Genomic DNA, 22953 nt, shown 5'->3' on the forward strand with positions numbered 1-22953 from the left:
AGGGCCGTGTCGGGTGCCATGCTCTGCACTGTCTACGTGTCACCCGTGAATACCAGCACGGGACGTCGAAAGGCAGTATTGAAAACAATTCAGCTGAAATTCCTGCCTGGCTTGGTGCCGCTTCGCAGCCTCATCTCCCTCCACAGGACACCTGCAAAAAGGTCGGGCTGAACCCCAAACTGGGTCCCTCCCAAGACAACGCTTTTCCCTATCTTTCCATGGTGGATCTGGGTCTCTTTTCTCCGGACTCTCCGACCCTGCGGAAAGTTGCCCCATGCTCAGCATTCGGCGCCGGGCACGGCTTTGGCTCCGCGCTGACAGATGTACGGCACCGCGGTCTGTGAGTTATCCGGGCACCTTGTTCACCCGGACTGCTGGAAACACGGAGGAACTTTGGGGAAAAAAATCATCAGGATGAGTTTGCTGAAGACCGGAGCTCTCGGCCACCGGCCAGTGCGGTCAGAAGTGAGTTACCTGGATTTTTACATCCCCAGTTAGCACAAATTTAAATGGTTGAACCTCGGTATAAGAAGCTCTTGGCTCAGGGCTCTCAGTTGAAAACCGGGACCAACATAAACGCCTTTATTACCAAAAAGCGTCGTGAGTTTAAATTAACCTTTCTTGCATAATATGTGTAATAACCCGAATACGACCGCCGCAGAACTCGACCGGCTGTGCTCGGAAATGATCAGTAAGTCAAGAATCACTCATAGGATTAATTTGGAAAATAATTTCAAACAATTGAGATCTATATGAAAATGAACAGACCACACATTAATAGAGCTTGAGCCTGATCTGTAAACTCAGCTACTCACTTTTTATCCCTTAAGTAAACTAGGAAGAGTAATGTATTTATAGCCTCTTGGCGTAAGTAGCCTCGCTGAAATATTGTGTGTAATAAATATTCTGCCATCTGAGAAAGCCTATAGGACAAAGCGGTACCAAGGTACTGCAAAGGGAAACTCTACGCGGCTAACGAGTCCTGGTGAGCTGCCAGCCAGCTGAAAACATCGCGAACGAGAGAAAGCAATGAAAATATAGACTTGCTATTAACGTAGGATAGAGTTTTATTGCCACAAGCACCACACAAGGTCACTGGATAAGGTCTTTCGGCCTTTCAGCTTTGCCATGGCCCCTTTAAATGTCCCTTCCCACCGTCACCTTGGAGTTTGGTCAGCTTTGTCCCAACCTTTGTTGCTTGTCAATTATTTTCTCCACTGTTTTTTTCCCCTTTCTGAGGTAAAGATCATAGATCTCAGGCCTTTTCCCCTGACCCGTGCTGCCAGCACCGCTTTTTATGGAATTACAAATTCCGCAGTGCATCCGCATTAAAACAAAATGCGTTCATCACCATTTTTAAATAAGGATGTCATTTGTAAACGCTTTATTCATAATTAATGGAATTATTACTGGGGGCAGCCACATTCTTCATCCGTGTACTGTAAGATATGTTGTAAAGTGCATTAGTAAAAAGCTTTATAGATGAAGATATGACAACCCGACTGTGAAGCACATTATGTGATGTTCTGTAGCTATTGTTGTAACAATCTTTATGCAAGATTTTAAGCTATCAGTCAGCCAGGGGCTGATTGATAGTGTAAATGTTAATAATTAATAATAGGATAATGTTGATAACTAATTAATAGTAAATGATGAGTATGGATTTTTTTAGTTAGTATTATGCTAATATGCATTATTCACTGAATCATAAAATCACGTTAGAGATGAGAAAGTCTCTCTGGCTTTCTCCGTCTCTATCACAGATGAGTCAACGCTGCTCTTTCCGGGCATTTCCGAAGCAGCAATTTTCATCTGTCCTCCAGCACGAGATCCATGGCTTAAGAAGTATTTTTTAAAACAAAGTCAGAGTTCTGAGTATGTGCTCACCAGTGCGATGTGTTAAGTCACGGGCTTTGGGACACAGGTCCAACAAACCCGCCTGCTGTAGGCATGGGAGACCCACCACCCGAGGGACCCTTCGCTACCTTTACAAGGAAATAGTTTAAAAGGAAGGAATTGCCACTGCAGATTTTGTTCATTTATGTGTGGCATCCTCCAGTAATTTAAAACCGTCGGGCACCCTTATCTTTTACCGTGGGTATGGTAAGGTCCTCGGGCGGATGAGCAACCGGTAACGCAGGTGGGGTGTAAAGACGGAGAGAGAGAAAGTCCAGTGGAGAACTCTAAAAGTGACTCAACGGTGGTGTCATTTTTTTTCCGGCTGACATTATCTTTTTTTATATACGCTAGACAGGATCAGAGCGGGCATTACGTCATGCCGGGTGAAGCGAGTGTCTGTGTGCCGCCGGGCACAGACCGCCCAGAGGACGTGAAAATGCCCATAGCAACCTCAAAAATCAGGATTTAGAAATGGATACTGTACAACAGCCCTGGGGCGCGCTGGATTCCAATGCTCCCAGACGGGAAATCTCCCCTTCTGCGCCCCAGCAGCGGCTGTCTCCATCGCCCGTCTCACGGCTGCCCTCGAGGACCAGACAGATAATTTTGCCTTCTCCGATTTCAAGGACCGAGATGCAGGAGAAGCTCCTTCCTGGCACTCAGCTGGTTTGTAGATAACCTAAGCCAAAGGCATCAAATATGCAGAGCTCACTGGCGTTTTCGTGGCGGCACGGTCTCCGGCGAGGAGGGGTGTGCCCTGCGCACCCCCTGTAACGATGTTTGGATTCCTTAAACCACGCTAATACCCACCCAGCTCTCCGGCGGCGCGCGGACACGGCTTATTGACCAGCCTGAGTGCGATGTTCGCAGGGAGCCAGAAAGTGCTAGTTGGTGCTGGAGCTTTCTTGTTAAGGAAATTAATATCGGGAGCTTTTTCTTTGAGAGATGAGAGTCCTCAGAGCTGACCCACGGATCATCTTTCTCATCCCTCCTCCCTTCCCCGCCTCTCGGATTTTGTGTTTGGCTTTTCAACGTTTTTATTTCAGATAAATCCGCAAGCGCATTTTCGGGTGGATGTCACCAGGATCCACTTCCTCCCGGCCCACAGACAGTCTGTCTCTTATCTCACTTACATTAGTATCAATTATTTACAGCAGGAATGCTAAATCATGAAAATGAAGTTGCAGCAAAGCTGTGCCTTGGCTGAGCACCCCGCGACCGGCTGCAGCTTCCCGAGCCCCTGCGCTATTTGCACTTGGCCTCGCAGAGCGACAGCCCTGAATTTACTCCCCCTTTCCCAACCGCAGGTGAGAGCGGTGGCCACGCACTCACGGCCCCTGTTCTTCAAGGGGGTAAAAATCCCATATGGAGTGTGACGGGCGACACGGCTATAGGGGAAGCTTTCCCACGGCGACTGGTTACGGAGCAGCACAGCTCCTTCGTGGCCTTGCCAGAAGGTTTCCTTTGCTTCTTTTTTTTTTTTTTTTCCCCTTTTCCCCTTTCCACAGAGGTTTCCTGAAGCCGGGCAGCGATGTCAGGAGGAAGGAGACCCCCCTGCCTGTCCGTGCGTCCCGCGGGTGATGGAGCTGCCAGCCCAAGGCAGGGCACAGCCCGTCCTGCCTGGGGGCTCTCCGCTGCTTTGCTGCACCGCACCAACATCGCTACCGTGTCCCTCCTCCTCCTTCCCACAGGGACGATCTCTTTTCTGGGGGACCATAATTTTGGGGGAAAAAACTCCTTCCCCGCTTGTAGCAGCCACTGCTGTGCGGTTTGAACAGTGCTCTGATCACCGATGAGCTCCTTAAATGACCGAGTGCATAAGGGATTTTTTTTTTTTTTTTTTATGAATAGTATTTAGGCATGAATAATTAAAATCTCAGTTAAATAGGGATGGTATACAGCTCAGGACAGTATAAATACAAGTGTCTGGGCTTTGTTCAGATCTTTACTTTTTACAGAGCAGCAGAAGTACTTTACCTCCATTGGTAAGTGCACCACTAAGTGAGGTGGTGCTGACACCCTTGACCTTGGAACAGTGCCTACCTTTAAATTTCCAGTAATTCTCAATATTTTTCAGATAAACCCCAGCTCGCAGCAGAGAAGCTGTCCTTTCCCAGTTTTGGTTCGACTGCTTACCCAGCACATTCCCACTCTGCTAGTTACAACTCAGGAAAGCGAAAAGAAACCCTGAGAAAATAAAAAGAACAAATAAACCTTCTGAAACCCGGCTGTAGGGACTGTTGAGAGAGCGAGGAGACCTCCTGAGTGCAGACCAGAGCCCGCAGACGCTGAGCAAGCTGCTCTTGACCTGTCGTGGGCTAGCGAGGGGGTTACCCCACGAGACCCGAGCTAGCCCCAACCTTGCAAAGCTCCAACACAGCTCCTTAAAGGAAGCCTCCAACCACCAGTGGCTAATTCAGTGCTGGAGGGGCAATTTCGGGCACCTTTGAGCCTCCCTGGCAGGGTGCAGTGGCTGTGGTCCGTGCCGTGGCCATGGCGAGGAGCTGAAGGGGAGGGCTTGCCTTGGCCGGAGGTTTCCATGGCTCAGCGGATGCTGCAGGAGATGGAAACCTTCATCCAAGGCAAGTCCTGCCCTCAGACCCAAACGAGCCAGCTCGACCCTGAGCTGGTGCTTTGCTGTCGCCCACGGGTGGGATTTTGGGCAGCCAGAGGGGCCGCTCGCAGAGGAGAGGTGCGCAAGGGAGGACGGGTGTTTTGATTTTAACCTGCTGTGAGCCACTTCATTAGCCCTGACCCTGTTTGACCCTTTTACTATTAGATCAGCCTAACTGTTTATTTTCCCCATAAAACTAAAACTAGATCGATTTGTCTCCAAGCCCTTTATGTGTCTTGGCGCCCCGGAACAGCCCTGCCGTCAGCGACGGGCGTAATGCACATTGACTCTTTGGGAAACAGGGACAGTTTGAAGCAGACACCAAGTCAACCTCCCCATCTTCCTCCTTTTTCCTGCTTAAGCTTCATCTGTTGCATTTAAAAGACAAACTATACCTATTTATTTTAAAAATAAATGTACAGCGCAATCTATATATATGTGCATGGCGTCTCTCTCTTGTGTACGCATCTATACAATCAATAACGGTGTCTTGCTGGAGATTTAAATATCAGTCTTCAAAATACAGGTCTAGAACACCAGATTTATTTGTATGAAAATATACCCTTTATTGCTTAAGTAAGGATATTAATTATAGATGCAAACCCATAAATCTTCTGGCTTTAGGGGAGATATTTGCTGGATTATAAATATGAATTGGAGATGAGGGTCCTGCTCTTCCTATTATTGCTATTATTATTACTTACTGGTTATTATTTTCTATATGATCAGTATCTTCAGGTGGGTCAAACAGTACTGGGGAACAGGGAGCTAAGCCTTCCAAGGGTGCGCACATGTCGAATTCATTAAAAGGTTTTCTATCCCAGCCTCGCTCCCCGCTGCGCTTCGCAGTCCAGTGAGTCATTAAACACCCTGTTCAGGTCTCTTCCCCTCCTCCCCATCCTGCTTTTGGTACCTCGTTTCATTGTCCTGCTTTTGCCAGATCATATCGAGCTCCCTAATGTTTATTAATGATGTGCATCCTATTGACAATGTGCTATTGTTTCTGAGGTTCTGCTTCAGCACCAGTCCTGGAAAACGGCCAGACCAGGAGCCACCGGGGCCCCCAATATCACCCAGGGCTTTGTCGCAGAGGACAATTTTCTTCTCTGCCATTTATTATGGCAGATCTGGGAACATCAGTAATAAACCACGGGGGCTCGATTGTCCAAGGAGCTGAGCACCCAGAATACCAAGTGGAGGATTTGCTTCGGGCAGGACGAGACAACTTCGACGTGACAACTGTGGACAGTCCTGATGCTGCTCAGCACCTCCCAGGGCAGGACTGGTGGAGCATCACCATACATCACCCCAGAGCTGAAGAACTGAGTGTCGCTAGTTAATTCAACGCAAACCAAGACAGGAGTACGTTGCAGTGGATCTCCCAGGCTGTACCAAGTGCTCCAGAGCCAGGAACACCAATTAACGAGTTAAATTGGCGACTTCATTGAGGACCTCAGGGCTTGCTGCATTTGCCGCTCTTTCCCTGTGGCTCCAGCCATGCTGGTTGCTCTGTGGTCCACCAAGGACCAAACGAAGCCAGACGCCAATGCAAAGGGCTGGATGCTCACAAGCATTAGCAGAAGCAGAGGGCACAGAGCTGGGCTGGTGCGCAGCAGGAGGGATTCCCGAAGGCAGCTCTGGCAGGTGCGGCAACGCAGCAGGCTGCCGACCAAAGGAGAGCACGTAGCGGCATCTCAAACTAAACCCGTATAACACCCAACCCCGAAATTAATAGGACCGTGTACGGCAGGACTGTAAAGGCAGGGCTCTGTGTAAGGTCTGCTTTTTTGAATTAGACTCCTGCGCTTAAATAAATTAAGTGACCTGCCAGTATATTAAATGATTTAATGCCTTCTTCGGTTTTGCAGTGGAATCCTAATGAAAATACTCTTCAATATAAAATGCTGAATAAATTAAATGGTGAAGTGTTTTAATAAACGGTCTGTTGTTACAGTGAACCGCATTAAAGTAGTGTTTATCTCTATGGTAATGATGTTGCCCTGGCTTTAAACGAATTTCTGCTGGTTCGGGCTTTTTCTGACAAAACATAAGCATTGTGCTTAAGTTGTTCAGTTCAAAAGCATCTGCCCAGTTCCTGGGCCAAAACCTGAAAGCAATGGGAATCTTGTTGGCTGGCTAACACGGAGCTGGACCAAATGGCATTTGGAGCAGAAGGCTCCCGCAGACTGAGTTGGAGCTGTGAAGAAGTCGCTGCCTGATGCCCTCTGCCCTGAGCAGGAGCCGCAGAAGCACACACAGGGTTAGCTACTGCGCCCGGCAGCATCCCACGGTGCTGCCTCCCCCCCACTAATTAGTGATCCGGATGACCAGTTGTGGCTCTCGGGTGCTGGTCACAGCAGCAAAGGGGGCGGCAGGCGGTGGGGACAGCAGCGATGGCTTGAATCGTGCCAAAGCTAAATCCACCGCCGCTCAGGACCCGGAGTCTTTGGTGGTGCTCAGCATGGGCAGCGAGCTCCGTGGTGTGGGCAGCAGGGGTGAGACAAGGTCCCAGACCCCGGCGACGGGGATGAGGCCCTAAATGTACAGCTGGGTAGGTTTTGCTGCTGAAGAACCCCAGGGAAATCACAAATCGGCTGTGGAGGGGCTTAGAAGTCTTTCTTTGCTGATCTTGTTACAAGTTAAGATAACAAATTACACCTCTTTCATATCCTTCATATAAGGTAAAGACCTGCTTTTAAAGGCAAAGACCTTACCAGAAGATAAAGTCCCTTATATATAAATCAATTATGAAACATCTTTAATCGTCCTGCTTTTGGATAACAGTTCTTATCTAAACACCTCCACCCTTCCCAGTATCTCTTCAGAAGGATTTTTTTTTCCCCTGGCACTGTTTTCAGAGCTTGAAAACCCAGAAATAATGTCCCAGTACCCAAAGGAAAAAAAAAAAAAAAATATATATACCTGTTTGGTCCCCAGTGCATCTGGATGCACGGTAAGATGTCGGCTGGGGCTTGCAGACCAGTCCCAGGAGGAATCAATGGGTGACTCCTGGAGCTGCCCGAGTGAGGGGTCTGTTGCACCCAGGGCTCCTGATGAAGAATTTTCACGAAATGAGAAGTTTCAGCAGCTCCCAAAGCAGAGAGCTGCGAGGTGGGGGAGGTCCGGCAGAAAGCCCCACTGTGCCAGCCCGTGGCCCTCTCTCACTCTGTGATTTCCTGGGCGTAGATGAGTGTGTTATCAAACTACACATTTCTACCCACTGTTTTAGCAACTTTTAAGGAATACGGATGCGTCATTTCCCTGAAAAGTCTATCAAACTAAAGCAGCAGACGAGGATGAGCAGGACCTCACTGGACCGCTGGAACGCAGATCCTTCATGTCCCTGCTTTGAGCTGCTCTCTTTGGCGTGGCATTTCGGGGGTTTTTATAGCAGAGGGATGTAGGCTGGGTTTGGTTTATTTGGTTTTATAGTACTTTTCCAGCCTTTCTGCTGGCAACGACAAAGTACTAACATTGAGGTGTCTGCATGAGTCTCCACCAAGGCCAGATCAATAACTCCAAGAAAATGGAATCGTCCCACTCAGTGCTTGGTGACAATGGCTCAAATACTCATTATCTGGAACATTATAAAGCCAAAGAAGGACCACCCCATCCACGCAGTGTGGGCGTCTGTATGTCGATTCACAGCGATCTTTGGGGGAAACAGGGTATGGCTTAAAACGAAAAAAAAAATCAAACCAGCACGATTTTGAAATGGCCGGAGATGATGAAACCATCTGTTGGGAAGTTGTTCTGATGTTACTTCTCCCAGTTTCAAAAGCACACCCTTCCCAGTCTGAATTTAACGGTGTCAGCTTCCAGCCCCCAGCTCTGTTTATAGCTCTGTCTATTAGATTGAAGAGCTCTCCCTTTCTGCATTTCTGAACCCTGTCTGAATACATCTGGGTTGTCATTAAGCCATCCCTTAACCTTCTCTTTGTTAAGCTAAGCGTACTGGGGTCCTTGAATCTGTCACTATAAGGCATGTTTTGCAACGCTTCAGTCATTCTCGTGTGCCCTCTCCCATTCATCACCATCCTTCTTGAGTCGCAGACACCAGAAATAGCTGCAGTGTCCCACTAGACGTTACACCAGAGATATTTCACTCGGCTATTTTTTCAAGTTTCCAGCGTTGTGTGATAGGATCAGTCCTCCCCCCGGTGAAATCCTGGTTCCCGGCAGCGTGGCTTCGTGCGTGCCCCCGTTAAACTGGCCGGTGGCTGCTTCTGTCTGGGTCACGAAAGGTGAAGGCCCGAGGAAGAGACCGATCCACGCACCGACCCTGGTCCCGCTCGAAGTCTCATCAGCAAACTTTGATTGTAATGAGTTTTGATTTTCTACCATTTGCTAAAAATGGCGAACTGAAACGCAGCCCCTTGGGACGCTTCTCTGATATGCTTAAACATATCAGTGGGGCTCTCATCCGTTTAGCGCCTGCCGTGTTGATTTTACATTGTTTTAGCTTCCTAATAAATGAGACAACATTAAGTCAAATGCCTCGCAGAAGTCAAACGTAACAGTGTTGATGATATGTACTAAATCAATCAAATCTATAATCACATCCTTGAAAAATTATATCAATTTCATTTAATAAGATCTATTTTCCATTAACTCATGTTGATTGTAATTAATTATTCTCCTTAAATTGTTATTAATCAAGTCCCTTATCAGCTCTTCCATTATTTTTCACAAAATCAACATCAGACAATCAGATTTATAATTACACAAGTCATCCTCCTCAGCGGCGTTTATGCCTTGGCACGAAGTCAGCGCCGCTTCGGTCTTCCGGACGACTCCTGGCCTGGCGGACGCTGCCGGCCCGCGGCGCTCCCGGGACAGGTTTGAAAGCTCTCGGGCACTCAGTGTCGAGGGCCGCTGATTGAAACAATCCTGTAGCTGTAGTAGCAGCTGTTTAACATCCTGAGTTGCAACTGGAGATATTTCACATCGTCGTATTACATTGCTAATTCACTCGGCTTTCCCCCCCCCCAAAATAGAGAAATTAAATATTTAGTGTCTGCCTTTTATGCATTCTTTTTTTAATGTCTGCTATTCTGTCTAGACAACTACTTTTAGTCTCTTATAACGAAAGAGCGCTTCCCTACTGCCCGCAGCTCCTCTAGCCACAGGTTTCACCTAGCAGCCTTCTGCTTGGGGCTGCTTTACGCTCATTATTACTCACGTTCCCTTCCCTCCTTCCTGTGAACTCAGACCCACTCTCACTCCCCTTTGAGCTTCTGTTTTTAACCAGAATAACCTTCTCTTTCCCACCGCTGAGATTTTACTCGACTCCCTAGAAGCCAGAGTGCCTTTAAACAAAGAGTTGCCAAATACCATTCACATTTTCTCTTTGCAATCCTCCAGGTGAGCTGGCTTACCACGCTGAAAAGCAAAGGGACCTCCTGCTGGCTCAGGCTTTCTTCTGTCTGTGCCCAGCACGTATGATCGCAACAGGGTCACCTCTGGGCTCACTGTAGCTAGTTTTCGGATCTGTCATCGGTTCTCCAGCTGTCAAGATGATTCTGCTGAGGACCCTGCTGATTTTGGTTAGGCAACACTCTCCTGTAACATTCCGAAAATCCCCAAACCAGCAGGGTGAGCCCTCCAGCCCACATCACTCAAGTTGAGGTTCCCCAAGACAGTGCAAGCAAATTTTCTTAAATATTATAGATATGTGTCTAAGTCCCTGTTTTCTAGTGGGAGTTGGTGGTCTGGAGAAGCATCTTCTTTCGGCTTTTATTTGTATTTGAGGTGACTTTCTCTTAAGTCTCTAGTGGTGCTTGGAACACAGCAATGTCACTTCTGGTATTGATTGTCCCTCCTGCACCTCCTTTGCCCACTCAATTCTTTCTAAATAGGTTACAACTATTGATTTTAATATTCCACTCACACAGATTTTCTCCCCAAGTTTAAGACATGCTCTCCAGATAGAATTTGCACTCATAAATTAGTCGTTCTCACTTTTTTTATTGCTCAGACTCGCCGCACTGCTGTACAGGCAATTAATGTTCTCCTCCTCACTTCCCTCGGTGTGTTCATTAGCTCTCGTCTCAGCATCTTCGTTTTCTTCCTCGGGCCAGGGATTGGGGATGGATGCCAAAGGATTTCTGTGCTTCTTCATGCTCTCCAGCACATGCTCATCCAGTCCAAGTGTCTCTTCTTCCAGAGCGGCCACCAGCCCAAAGAGCTGGCAGGAGAAACACAGTAGAAGGGAAAACCTCAGCCCAAGCACCACCAGGTGCAGCACGGATGTATTTTAGGGTCATCATGGCAGTGGATGCAGAATGACTCTAAAAAACCCAGTCTGTCATACATCTGCTTCAGATGATCTCCAACCTCCTGATTTCTTCTGGCAGCCACCTCCCATATTCAGCTCGACCTGCTGTGGCTGCTCCCCAAGCACACACAAGCGCTTTTGCTGGACTGCCACACAAACATCACATTTGGGGAATAATCTCTCTTGCCTCTTGGTCCCCAGGGGATTCCCAGTGGTTTTTGCAAACCCCAGTGATGGGGTAGGTAAGGCAAGAGAGAGGAAGAACTGTGCTTGGGGCACCTGCACATGTGTCTTGAGATCTGAAGGTTTCCTCTCACCTGCTCATCTCATAGAATCATGGAATCACAGAATGGTTTGGGTTGGAAGGGACCTTGAAGACCATCTCGTTCCAACCCCCCTGCCCTGGGCAGGGCCCCCTCCCCCCAGCCCAGGTTGCTCCCAGCCCCGTCCAACCCGGCCTTGAACACCTCCAGGGATGGAAGTGGCGTCTCCTGCCTTTGGCACGTGCTTCAGGGTTGTGTTGGCTTGAACCCAGCCCAGGCCAAGCCCTGCTGACCGCAGAACACGCTTGTGCTCATTTTAACTGGTTCTGTTGGAAAGCGAGAAAAAAACCCGACCAACCCTAATCTTGCAGCTCCTAAACATTTTGCAGCCAAAGGCTGGAACGGACACTTCTGATGGTTTTGAAAAGTCTCCCGTCTGGGTGATTTTATTTACAGCTGGTGCATGTTAATGTACCACGGTTAGAGAATCGCTGTTTCAGAGCAGAACCAAACCACAGCAACTCTCCGGGTTGGGCCCTTGCTGGGCTCAGGGACTGGGGACGTGCCTGTCCCTGCTCTTGAAAATAACCCCCTCCATCTTCAATCCAGCAGCGTATTTAGGGGCAAATCTGTGAGTAGAGAAGTGGAGAAGTACAAGAGGAGAGAGAAGAAAGTCTGTTAAATAAACAAGCTACAAAATGCCTCTGGGTTGCTCTAAATTATGCATCCTTCCTGTTGGGGGATGTTCAAGGTTATCTTTTTCTTTGAACGGCTCTTCTCCTAGATACCTTCATTTTCTGGGACACCTCTGTTGTGGGTTTATGGCTGCTTTTCCTTCCCTTTCCCTGCCTTTTATGCAATTTCTTTGCTACCTTTTAAAATTCAGAGCATGACGAGCGAGGTCCACCCTCAGCTGAGCGGTGGGGGAATGGGAGAGGGATAAACGGTCTCCAGGAAGAGGTGGGTGCCCGCTGCGGGGCCAGCACCACCACAGGCTCCGTGTGCTGCTTTCCCCCTGTTTGAGCCCAGGACAGAGGGACGGTGTGGTGTGTGTGGGGACCCTGCACAGCCCCCTCCTGCTCACAGCCCTGGTCCGTCGCTTGGGCAGAGCCAGGAGCGCCACCGGGACACACTGGAGCTCCCTGCCTCTTGCCAAAAACAGTGGGGGCTCTTCTGGGAATAAGCCTGAGCCGCTCGTTTCCTTAATGCGACTGGCGCTCAGTTCAGTTACGAATTTCATTTTTAAATTGTAGCTGCTATTTTTTTTTTCTTTTTATTATTATTTTTTTTTTCATTAAAACCTCCAAATTTCATTACTTTGCACTTACAAAAATAAACCTGGCATCAACTAGTGAGCTCTCCTGAGATTGTGTCATCAATTTACCCTGCCGCTGAAGCAGCCCCGTGTCACGCCTGGCACGGTGACAGCACCCAGCTCCAACGCTGCGGCTGCCTGCAGTCACCTGCCCTGCCTGCCAGCCAAGAGGTACTTTCATAGACTTTTGTGATTAGGAACTTTGGTTTCAAGGTTTCAGGGGGAAAAAAATAAAAAAGGAAAAAAAAAAAAAAAAAAAGAAGTTTATTGTAAATTTAATTCCTGCATCTTAGTCATTTCTGAACCACGGGTCATTAACCACACATTAGTGCTGCTAGCCATTTTTCACAGGGGCTGCGCCAGCGACACGGAGCGCGGCTGCTGCATCCCAGAGCATCCTGCCTGTGACCCACGGGCGCCTCGGGGCGGGAGGGGGGAACCCACCGCCACCCACCGCAGTTTTTTACCAGGCAAATCCCAGAGTAGAACCCGAACAGTGGCAGTCCGGGGTGCGAGTGTAGCTGATAGCGTATAAACCTCCCGGGAGTGGTGACTTCTGCTGTATTTCACATTAAAACACCTTATAGTCTTATAAAAATATCCCAGCTCCATTTCTTATCTCTCCCCCTGCTCCTGTTCATTTTTAACCCTTGCGGCTGGGCGACGGTTAAACAGTTTTGGGCTTCAGACGGGTCAAGGACTCATCCAACCCTAACAGAACAAGCGCTATTTGTTGCCAGCCGCCAACCGAGGTTTTCCTTTAATGAAAAAGTCGCGTGTGTCCCGCGGCGTGAAAGATAAATCCATGAGCGTGTGAAAAACCCGTCCCGAGACGTGCGGCGCTGCCCGTGCTCAGCACCGGCCCGGCTCGCCCGAACACTCGCCGCGTCTGTCCGTCCGCAGGCTTGACAAACAGCCCGAGGTGGCCGGCTCCTTTAATAGGCTTCAGGGCTTTATTTATAGCCCCTTTGAATAAGTGCAGCTGATACTTAAGATCGGCAGATTTAATGACAGCGAGCTGGCGAAAGGCCAGGTCTGCAAATAGTGCCACTAAAAGTCTTCTCCACCATAAAATTTGTTTAATGTAAGAAATCATACCGTGCAAGGGTTTCGCCTGCCATTTTTATAATTAGCGGGCGAAATCTCCATTTCGCTCCTGAGAGCAGCCAGCACATTACGGGACGCGGCTGTCTTTCCATGGTGGTTTTGAAATTTGTCTCCGCGTTTGGAGGGACTCTCGTGCTCCGTGTCCCCGGGGGAAGGGGACCTTTCCCACCCTGGATCTCCTCGCGCTTCCCCAGAGGAACGGGAAAAAAAGCCGCAGGACCTGTGCCAGGTCCGTGTGGTGGCTGATCATGGAGGAGAAAGAGGAAGAGGAGGAGGAGGAGGAGGATCACACCCTATATGTGCCAACCCCCAGGACCGAATCCTTGCCAAGGCGCCGCCAGCCCATGCGGTGACATCCCTCTGAGATTTGACCAAAACCACATCACACCAACCAGAAAAGCAGCTCCTGGGCTGGGCAGACGGGAGCGGGGCGGTGTGCGATCTACGGACATGCAAAATGCATCGAGACCACTGCACTTTTATCTCACTTTGTCGATGTTTGGTAACTTTGCGCTACTTTTCACTCAAGGGCCATGTTAGATTTTTGCAAGTGTTCCCACTTTTTACGGACCTCTTGATGATATACAAAATCCCCAGCAAATTACCTTGAAACGAGTTGTTTTATTCCCTTCTCTTTCCGTCCTCTAATAGAACAGAAATGAACTTGGGTGGTTTTGCTTATTAACCGCAACAATTGACTGACGACAGCGGAGCAGCGTACCGCACCTTACGGCCGGGCATCGTCCCTGCAGCACCGCCGCCCACGGCAGCGTGTCCCTGGGAACAGGCAGGGGAGCGTCTGCGCCGGGGCTTGCCGAGGGAGCCCAGGCTGTGTTCGGGGAAGGAGGGAGATCTCTTCCAGCCCACCCCACAGCCCACTCCGCTTCGCAAAAGGCTTTTTTATGGTGTCGTCCAGGTTTGCCCTCTCTGAGACAGCAGTGACTTAAAAAACTATGTATTTAGGATAATGAAAAGCAAGCAAAATGCTAAGAAAAATCAAAGGGTTGGAAATGCCGTTAGGTTTCGCATCTAGATGTGCAGATGCATTTCAGGGGCTCTCCGCGTGTGATCCAGATGCAGCGGGATTGCAAGCAGGTTGCCCACTTTCCCTTCACTGTGGTCACCCATCCAGCCTCCTCCATCAGCAGAAGAGCTGAGAAATAGGGTTTTGCCCACCTTGTTTTCTAAATGGTCCCCTCGCGATGTGTCCTCTACCTGCACACCTCCGGGGCAGCCGTCACCGCTCGCTCCTGAAGGTACCTCTGTCCCGAGAGTCCGGAGAAGATGGGATTATTCTGTACGTCTTTGTGGGAAAAGTTTTCCCTGGTGTTTGCTCAATGTGTATCCTCTGAAGCTCTCACCATCTCAGCTATACATAGATTTTGGTCCCGCTCGCTCCCATTATAAAGATTAACCATGGGCGAGCCCCGGCCAGCTCCGTGATTTAGATTACCCATTTCTGTAATGGACCGAGCGCTTGCCTGGCTGCGAGATGGGCTGATATTTATAGACACACTCTGGATCCCAGATAAAATGCTGTGTCTTTAGTCGAAGATGTGAGAGATGATTAGTGTCCTTTCCGTGGGATATGGTGTAAAGGTGAGCTACTTCAGGAGTGCCGTAATGCCTTGCTGACCTGGGACCTACATCCAGAGGAAGCTTTAAAATTAAAAAAGGCAGAGGAAGGAAAATAATTGGGGGGATTGTGCTGAAAAAGCTGCTAGGTATGGCTGTTCACTCTGTCTTTTTTTAATTTTTAGGCTTTTCCTATCATGTTTTCCCTCCAAGAGGATGAAAAATCGTCAGAGCCGGGCACACGGCGTCTCCTCTTCAGGTACAAGCGGGAAGTACGCACACAGACATTTATTTACTGGCAGGAGGATGACTCCATCACACAGAGACGTGAACGTGTCTCCTTCAACTGCCTCTGTGCGTGCGGGGCCCGGGAGGTGACGGGGGGCCACCAGTGCCGGGGGGTTCAAGCACAGGGAAAATGAAGCTCCTGCCCTTACAAGACACTGCGTGCCCTATTTCCAGGTAACAACCGGGTGTCAAAGAGGCACCTTGTTGGCTGTACATGTGTTTAGACCTGAATTTCACACTTCATTGGTTTTAGGGTTCCCTGGAGGCTCCTTCGTGCTGCGGGTGTGTGTGTGGGGGGAATTGACCTTGGGGAGGTGTGGTGGGGCGGCTGGCGATGTCTCCGGCCATGGCGGGATCCGTGGTGCCGTGCCCGCTGGGATGCTCATCCTGGCTCCGCGCAGGGCGCAGCCGTGAGATGCCCTTTGGCAGAGCTCAGTGCCGCTCAGGTGCAGCCGCTTTGTGGTGGCATCGGGGAGAGCGATGGGGAGAGCAATGGGGAGAGCGATGGGGAGAGCGATGGGGAGAGCGATGCTCTGGCACGGCTGAGGAATGGACCCTCCCCTGACACCGTGCGGTGAGTAGGGCCCCTTCCTGCCAAATCCACGGGAGAGGCGTTCGTAGTGACGTGATCCGCAGCGGAGGTATGGCAGCTGTATTTTGAGCCTCAAAAAGGTCTTGCAAGGTTTTGAAATGGACTGCCAAAATCCTCCAAGGGCCCCGACCCCCGAGCGACCGGCGGGTAGCAGCGTCAGCATCTCTCGTTTCAGGACACCAGCTCTTTCTCTTGCTCTCAGTCAATGCTACAAATCCAGAGACTTCTCCCCCAAAATGTATGAACTGAAGTGAATTCCCTGTACAGGTCTCACCCGTGATCCAAACCCGGCGATCGGGAACGTGCTCTTCCCACCCCGTGTACCCCGTGGCCGTGCAACCCCCCCCCAGCAATCGCTCTGGGAGGGAGTGGGAGCTCCCAAAGGGATTTCAGGAGCTTTCTGGGGTGTGAGGACAGATCTTGCACCTGTGGAGGACGATGGCCCCCATCCCTCCAGGCTGTCCCGCAGCGACGGGCACCCAGCAGAGACCTCCGGCGTTTCGTTACATGGTCACTCTGGTACACACAGACTCTCAGGGCGGTTTCAGCGACCGCGTATCGTACTGATGTACAAAACCTGAAACTATCTGTTTAACAGAAGGCAGAGGGAGCAACCCAGCAGGTGATGTGTAAAGACTCAATCCTGCTCGAATTTTGGCAGAGCCCTGCTCTGGCCTCGTCCCGCACACCCCAGCGCTCGCACTGCGGGAACGAATATCACAAAAATGCATCTGCAGCACCAATATCGGAATGGGTATCCGAAGGGGGCTCCAGCCCGGCAGAGGGGGGGGTTTTGCACTCTGAGCTTCCGACACCGGCTTGAACACACCTGAGCTGCTCATCACATCATGCGTGTGCCCGGGGGTTTGTCCCCTCACCGACACGGTGCACCCCGTGTCCCACACAGGGCACAGACACAGCCCGGGTGTTAGCGGTGAATGGTCATGTGGAAGTAACACATTTGCAGACCAAAAGTGATTTTGCTACCAAATTTACAATTTCAGGCAGTGAAAGCACCTGAGCAGAGTATGTTATCCTTTGCTAGTACACAGATGGCTTCAAACTGGACGAGGGGAGATTTAGATGAGATGTTGGGAAGAAATGTTTCCCTGTGCGGGCGGTGAGCCCCCGGCGCAGGGTGCCCCGAGGAGCTGTGGCTGCCCCATCCCTGGAGGTGTTCAAGGTCGGGTTGGACGGGGCTGGGAGCGACCTGGGCTGGGGGGAGGTGGCCCTGCCCAGGGCAGGGGGTTGGAACTGGGTGGTCTTCAAGGTCCCTTCCAACCCAAACCATTCTGTGATTCTATGAAATCACAAGCAGAAGAGGGCATTTCACTCAGTAAAGTTGCAAGTTTTGGCATAACCTAAATTTTTCTGGCCCAAATTACTAATTGCAAATTATTCACCCAATTCTGGTAGAATGTCCTGTTTCTGCTGAACTAAACCCAACTGCATAATACCCTCTTAGCCTACTGGGCTTATCTCCAGAACTCAAAGCTGTTCAGCTTCCTTGTGTCTCTTCTCCCTCTCATTTATTTACTATACAATAAATGATAATAAAAAAAGATTTTTTTGAACCAGAATAGGGCAGAAGTTTTCTTTTCTAGTGCACGGTTTGCTGGGGTACGGGGGGGGAAGGCTGGAGAATGTGAACTATTATCAAGAATGCCACTCAAATTACAATATAATTGTCTGAAAAAAAAAAAATCTGGCAGCTAATTCTGATTGCAGTGCACATTTCTGTGGCTGTGACAAATGATTTCTAAAGTTAGACTTCAAGGACACCGAGCTTCCAAAAGGTCACTCATCTACAATGTTTATTTTATTTGCCGTACCAAAAGAAGTTTTAAAACAGTTAAATTAAGGGGGGAAGGGGGGAAGAAAAGCATGGATGATCTGAAAAAGATGGAAGTGTTTTGTTTTAAAAGGACTGATGCTCAGAGCCATAAAGTATGAAATACAGGAGGGAAAGCAGATTCGGGGCTAACCTACAATATCACATTAGACTTTAAAGCTGTTCCAACAGACTAAGCATTTGAGAAAGAATCGGAGCTGTGTGTGATAAGTTGCTCCTCTTATCGGCAAACTGTCATCTGTCTTGAGCGAGAACATTTTGTCCACCCTACCAAAACAAGTCAGAAAAATTGGATAAAAACAAAAATATAAATCAGAACGGTAGCTGGGAGCAGAACTGAAATGATGGCAATTTCCTGGCCAGGATCGCTGTACAGCTAAATGTCAGACGTGCCAGAAAGAATTATACTTTCGACTTGAGGTCAGGAATTATGTGTGAGCATGTGGTGGCCAGGCCCCCGGCCGGCGCAGCCACTGCGGGACCCGGGTGGCCTCCGGTGACGGCCGCGGTGGCTCCGCGGGCAGCGGCGCCGCTGCGTGTCCCGGCTGCAGACCGACCGGCAGCACCGCAGCTCTCCCACCGCTCTCCCACCGGAGGCTTTGCTCCTTCCCCGGCTGCCGCATCGCCCAGCTCCGCGGCACGAATTGATTTCGGCAGGGTCCGTGCTGCTGGATCCGGCCCTTTGCGCTGGCAGCCAGACGCAGAAGGTGGTGGGGGCTGCGGCTCGCTGGGGGTCTCACGGCAATCCTCGCCACTGGAGCCAAGCGTTGCCGGAGCCGCGCTGCCCCGTGCCTGGCTCCCTGCAGAGGCTTTTCCCTGCCATACGTGGCTTGCAGATAATCACGAATTAATCCCCAGCCTGTTTCTAAGTCTGATCATTTCACCGCATTCCCCAAACACCCCTTTGGCGGAGGGAAGAACGGAGGGGTCCCCTCTCCCCCGGGCGCGTGCACGTGTGCGGGGTCCTGGGGACCGCCTGCAGCCACAGTGCTGGGCTCCCCCTCTCCTCGGGGTCTCCTGCAGCGAAACCCCGCTCGGGTCAGGGGAAAGCATCGGGGTACGGCCCGCTCCTTGGCAGGGGTGACTACGGACAGCCCCTCTGTCCGCCCTCCCCTTCTCAGCTCCGCATCGGAGGCGTTCAGCTGCACCTGCAGTTCTCAGCGCTTCACGTCCTCGGGCCAGGGGGAGGGCGCATGAGGATATGACGGGCGCGTATGTGCCTCTGGAGCGTGGAAAATTATCCGGGGACGCGGGCACGGTGTCACGGCAGCACCTTGGCATTTGAGCTGGAGGCAAAGCGGGGTGTGCGTAACACCGGCGGGGATGAGCCGTGTTCGTCGTCTCCCCGGCAGCCCGGGAGGGCAGACATTGCTTCGTGCTCGAGGCACGCACCAAATTTAGATGGGGAGCAGCGGGGGTGGGGGTGGGGGGGCAGGGACCTCCGTGTCCAGGGCAGGGTGGGTGGAGGGGAGCCACGGTGGAGCCCGCCGGCCCCTTCCCCGTCCTGCACCTGACGCACTCTCCCAAGTGTTTTTCTCCTTCACTTCAACACCTTTCACACCGTGTTCCCACTGCAGCAGCCAGGCTGGTGTCACTGGAGGCAAGACCTGAATCAGATCCCCAAAAAATCAGCTATTTAGATGCACCAGAGCCACTGCGCTCTCCGTGGCAGCTAACCCGCAAGACACCCAATTACAGCTTGGGAACAGGTACAAGGAGGGGAGATTTGGAGACACTCTTTTACAAAATGGGAAAAGGCAGATCCCAGGCAGAAATGAGGCGGGTGGTCCGCCAGGTCGGGAGTGGTAAAGACGTGGCAATGCCAAAGGCTCGGGCAGCCTCGGGCAGGGAGCGGTGCCGCGAAAGCCGGCGAGCACGGAGACCCTCCTCTGCCCCCAGTCAATGAGCAGCTGAAGGGGGATCACTGGAAAACTCCCCAAAACCTCTTGAAGGTGGGGAAGGGGGAGCCGGAGTTGCTAGATGGGCTCACTGCCCCCTGGCCCCCACCCCCTGCCCAACCGGCCCCAGGGTCACTGCCCCCTGGCCCCCAGCACGGCGGTGCGGTACAGGGGGGCTGCGTTATAGCGACCCGCTCTGCTTTAATTTGGATTTGATTTTTTCATTTTTTTCTTTTTTTTTTTTTTTTTTTTTAAATATTATTTGTTTTGCAACAGTTTGGTGCTCAAGGCGCTGCAGCGCTGGGGTAAATCCGGATGAACGAGCAATAGCTGAGCCTTTGCTTCAACCCAACGGGGAGCAAAACGCCTTAACGCGCGTAGGGTGGGTTGCTGGGGACCACAAAGCCCCGGGACAAGTGCCGACAGCACGCACCCGCCCGACAAAGACTAAGCGGTTTGTAAGAGGGGGACTGGGATAAGGGACAACAATTTGTTCCCTTTTGGGAATATCCCGCCGGTAAGGACCGCAGAGCTGCCCTTCACGCAGAAGCTGCTGAGAGGTTGGTGCAAACGCATCTCCTAAGAGTATCGCTTAATGCAGGATTTGTTGCAAGAGGAGGGGTGACCCAGGCGAGGGTTAATCAAGGCTGTGCAGCGGGCGCATCTACGCCGTATTTGCAGCAGTGTGGGGGCATATATATCTCACGTACAGAGGGATTTATTTATCTGTGGCGTGTGGGCCGGGGAGCAGACAGGCTCTCCTCTCACCGCGGTGGGGTGGGGGATGCCACGCAAATTCTCCCCATCGCTTCTCTGGAAATCCTGGCAAACCCCGGGGGGGTGCCTGCAGTTAATCAGCACCGTGTCGCTGCGCACCGCTGCGGACAGCGGGATCTCACCGCGGCGTTTCGGGAAGCCCCAGAGCAGCCACAGGCCAGAAAACCACGTTCGCCCCCCCCCCCGGTGCCCCAGGGACGGCTGAGCACTCAGCCCCTCGTGGGCTCCGTCTGTGGTGCCCCGGGTTTGCCGATGAGACCTTTCAGTCCCATTTAGAACTTTATTGGCTTTTTTTTTTTTTTTTTTTGCATAGTAATGCCGTTACATGGCGGCTGGTACGAAAAAACTGGAAGCTCAGCCAGGTCACGGCCAGTCCCGCTCTGCCGTCGGGCACACAGCGGAGCTGAACTTCTGCTTTGGCTGCTTTTGGTTGTGCGGTTTGTTTGCTCGCAAGGATTATCATATTCCCTGCCTGTATTGCACCACCGACAGTAAATCCAAAGCAACCGGGGCCCAAATTTTTGAAGAGGTTTCCCGAAGGGAATGTCAATTACCTTTCCCTTCCAGCACCGCCGACGTCCTCTGGCACCTACAAATCCCAGTTTTATTTTGAGAAATGCAGCCACTTGCTCTAATTATTCAGCCTGCACTCCACGGCAAGCAAAAAAAAAAAAAAAAAAAAAAAAATTTAGTAGGGAAACTTGAAAAAGCAAGGAGTGGTTTAAATTGGTATGGCTCTGTGACTCCAGGCATGAAGAAGTACAACCCCTAACACAGACAGTCGGTGTGTCCGCAATGGTTTGTGTGTGAAGGTACAGAAGGGGTGGGAGAACATCGCAGACTCGCTCTGGAGGTCCCGTTTTGGGTGAAATTCCCATCTGAGGCAGCTGGGATTGCTTTTGCTACTGGGGATTTGGTTAGAGAAAATAGGGCCGTGACCTGGATCGGTATTTCTCTCTCTGCCCAGAACCCACTGGGAGCCCACTGCTTTCCTGCGCGGGTGGATGTGGCAACATCAGCTTTGAAAGGGGAATCTCAAGAGCCTCTGGGTCCAGAAAAGATGGAGGAGAGAATTCCTTCCCTGCTCTGCCATCCCCAAATGGACCAGTGGGTGTTCCTGGTGCCGGTACAGGGTATGGAAACGCAGGGAATTCCCCAGGGAGGAACTGCCCTCCTCTGCCCTTGGGTGATGTGTTCCCTTCTCAGCACTTGTCCTCCAGGTGCTTCGTCTCAGTCCATCCCCACCCCTTCCCCGGCTCTCTGCATGGGCTGCCACACTCCTTCCCCATTTAGATGCCAGTCTGTCCTTGCTCATTGCTATTCTCCACCCATCTCCTGAGCTCAGCCGAGTTTCAAACGCGGATGCTTTGTCAAGGTGCCAGGATCGCCTGGTGGGGGTGAAGGGTGGTAGATCAATGCCATGAATGCCTCCCAGAGCACGAGCATCTCTGCACGTCTCGTGCCTGGAGAGAGGGACCAGCCCCAGGGCTTGGAGGAGCTGAGGACCCTCTCTCCAGCAGCACTCCCAGATTCGCGGCCCCAACTCAGCTGCCAGCTTTTCTCCAGCACTTGGCTTTTCCCTGGGCTCACCAGCCCAGCTATGAGCACTCTGGTATTTAGGAACCAGCAGCCTTAATTATCTTTTAAAACTCATTAACATCTTTCCTAACATCCCCTCTTTGTTCCTCCTTCCACCCCTGCGGGCAGCGGAGAGCTCTGTCTCTCCCTGCAGTTCTTCATAGCACCACCATGTTCCCAGACAACCTGCACATGAGCCACATGGGATTTTCATCTAAATCACCCCAAAAGCAAGGACAAAATCCAAGGTTCATCACTCCTGAGTCACAACTGGACCACAGGCAGTGCCACCAACTCCAGAAGATGCAAATGCCTTTGTAAACGCCTCTGCCAAAACATGCCCTATTGCTGACAGAGGGGTTCAGGGGCTTCCCAGGGATTTCCAACCTGGTCCCATGGGAGAAAGAAGTGCTATCATCCTGAGACACAGAGCCTGGCTTTTGTGGTTTGTATTATTTGTAAGGAAAATAACCATGTTTGTCTCAGGCCAGCTCGTTCTGAAATCTCAGAAATAAGGTGTCATTACTAGGTGACATTACTCTGTGGGCATAAAGTCGTACCTCACCGGCAATCTGCAGATAGATGAGGTTAATTTGAGTCCATCTTTGGAAATGCTAGACTTCACGGGTGAATAAAATACATTCCATTTTCTTCTGTTTATCAATATTGGGTGAAAACAGACTAGAAATTGCCTGTAAATGGGTAAGGGCCAAGAGAGAGGCGATCTATTTGTTACCCCTAGCGTATGCCCAGCACTGCCGTGACAGCCTCAGAGCACCTCGGCATAGCCTGTAAGAACGGAGTAAAGCAACAAAACAAGGCACGGAGGGAGGAAAGCGTTACCCCTGATACCTCTGCGCTGACAGCCATTGCTGTACGAGTCGGCCCGTAGTCAGTAATCCCGGTCACACCACATAA

Source organism: Vanellus vanellus (genome assembly GCF_965231255.1).
Source record: "Vanellus vanellus genome assembly, chromosome: 15".
Lineage (NCBI taxonomy): Eukaryota > Metazoa > Chordata > Aves > Charadriiformes > Charadriidae > Vanellus > Vanellus vanellus.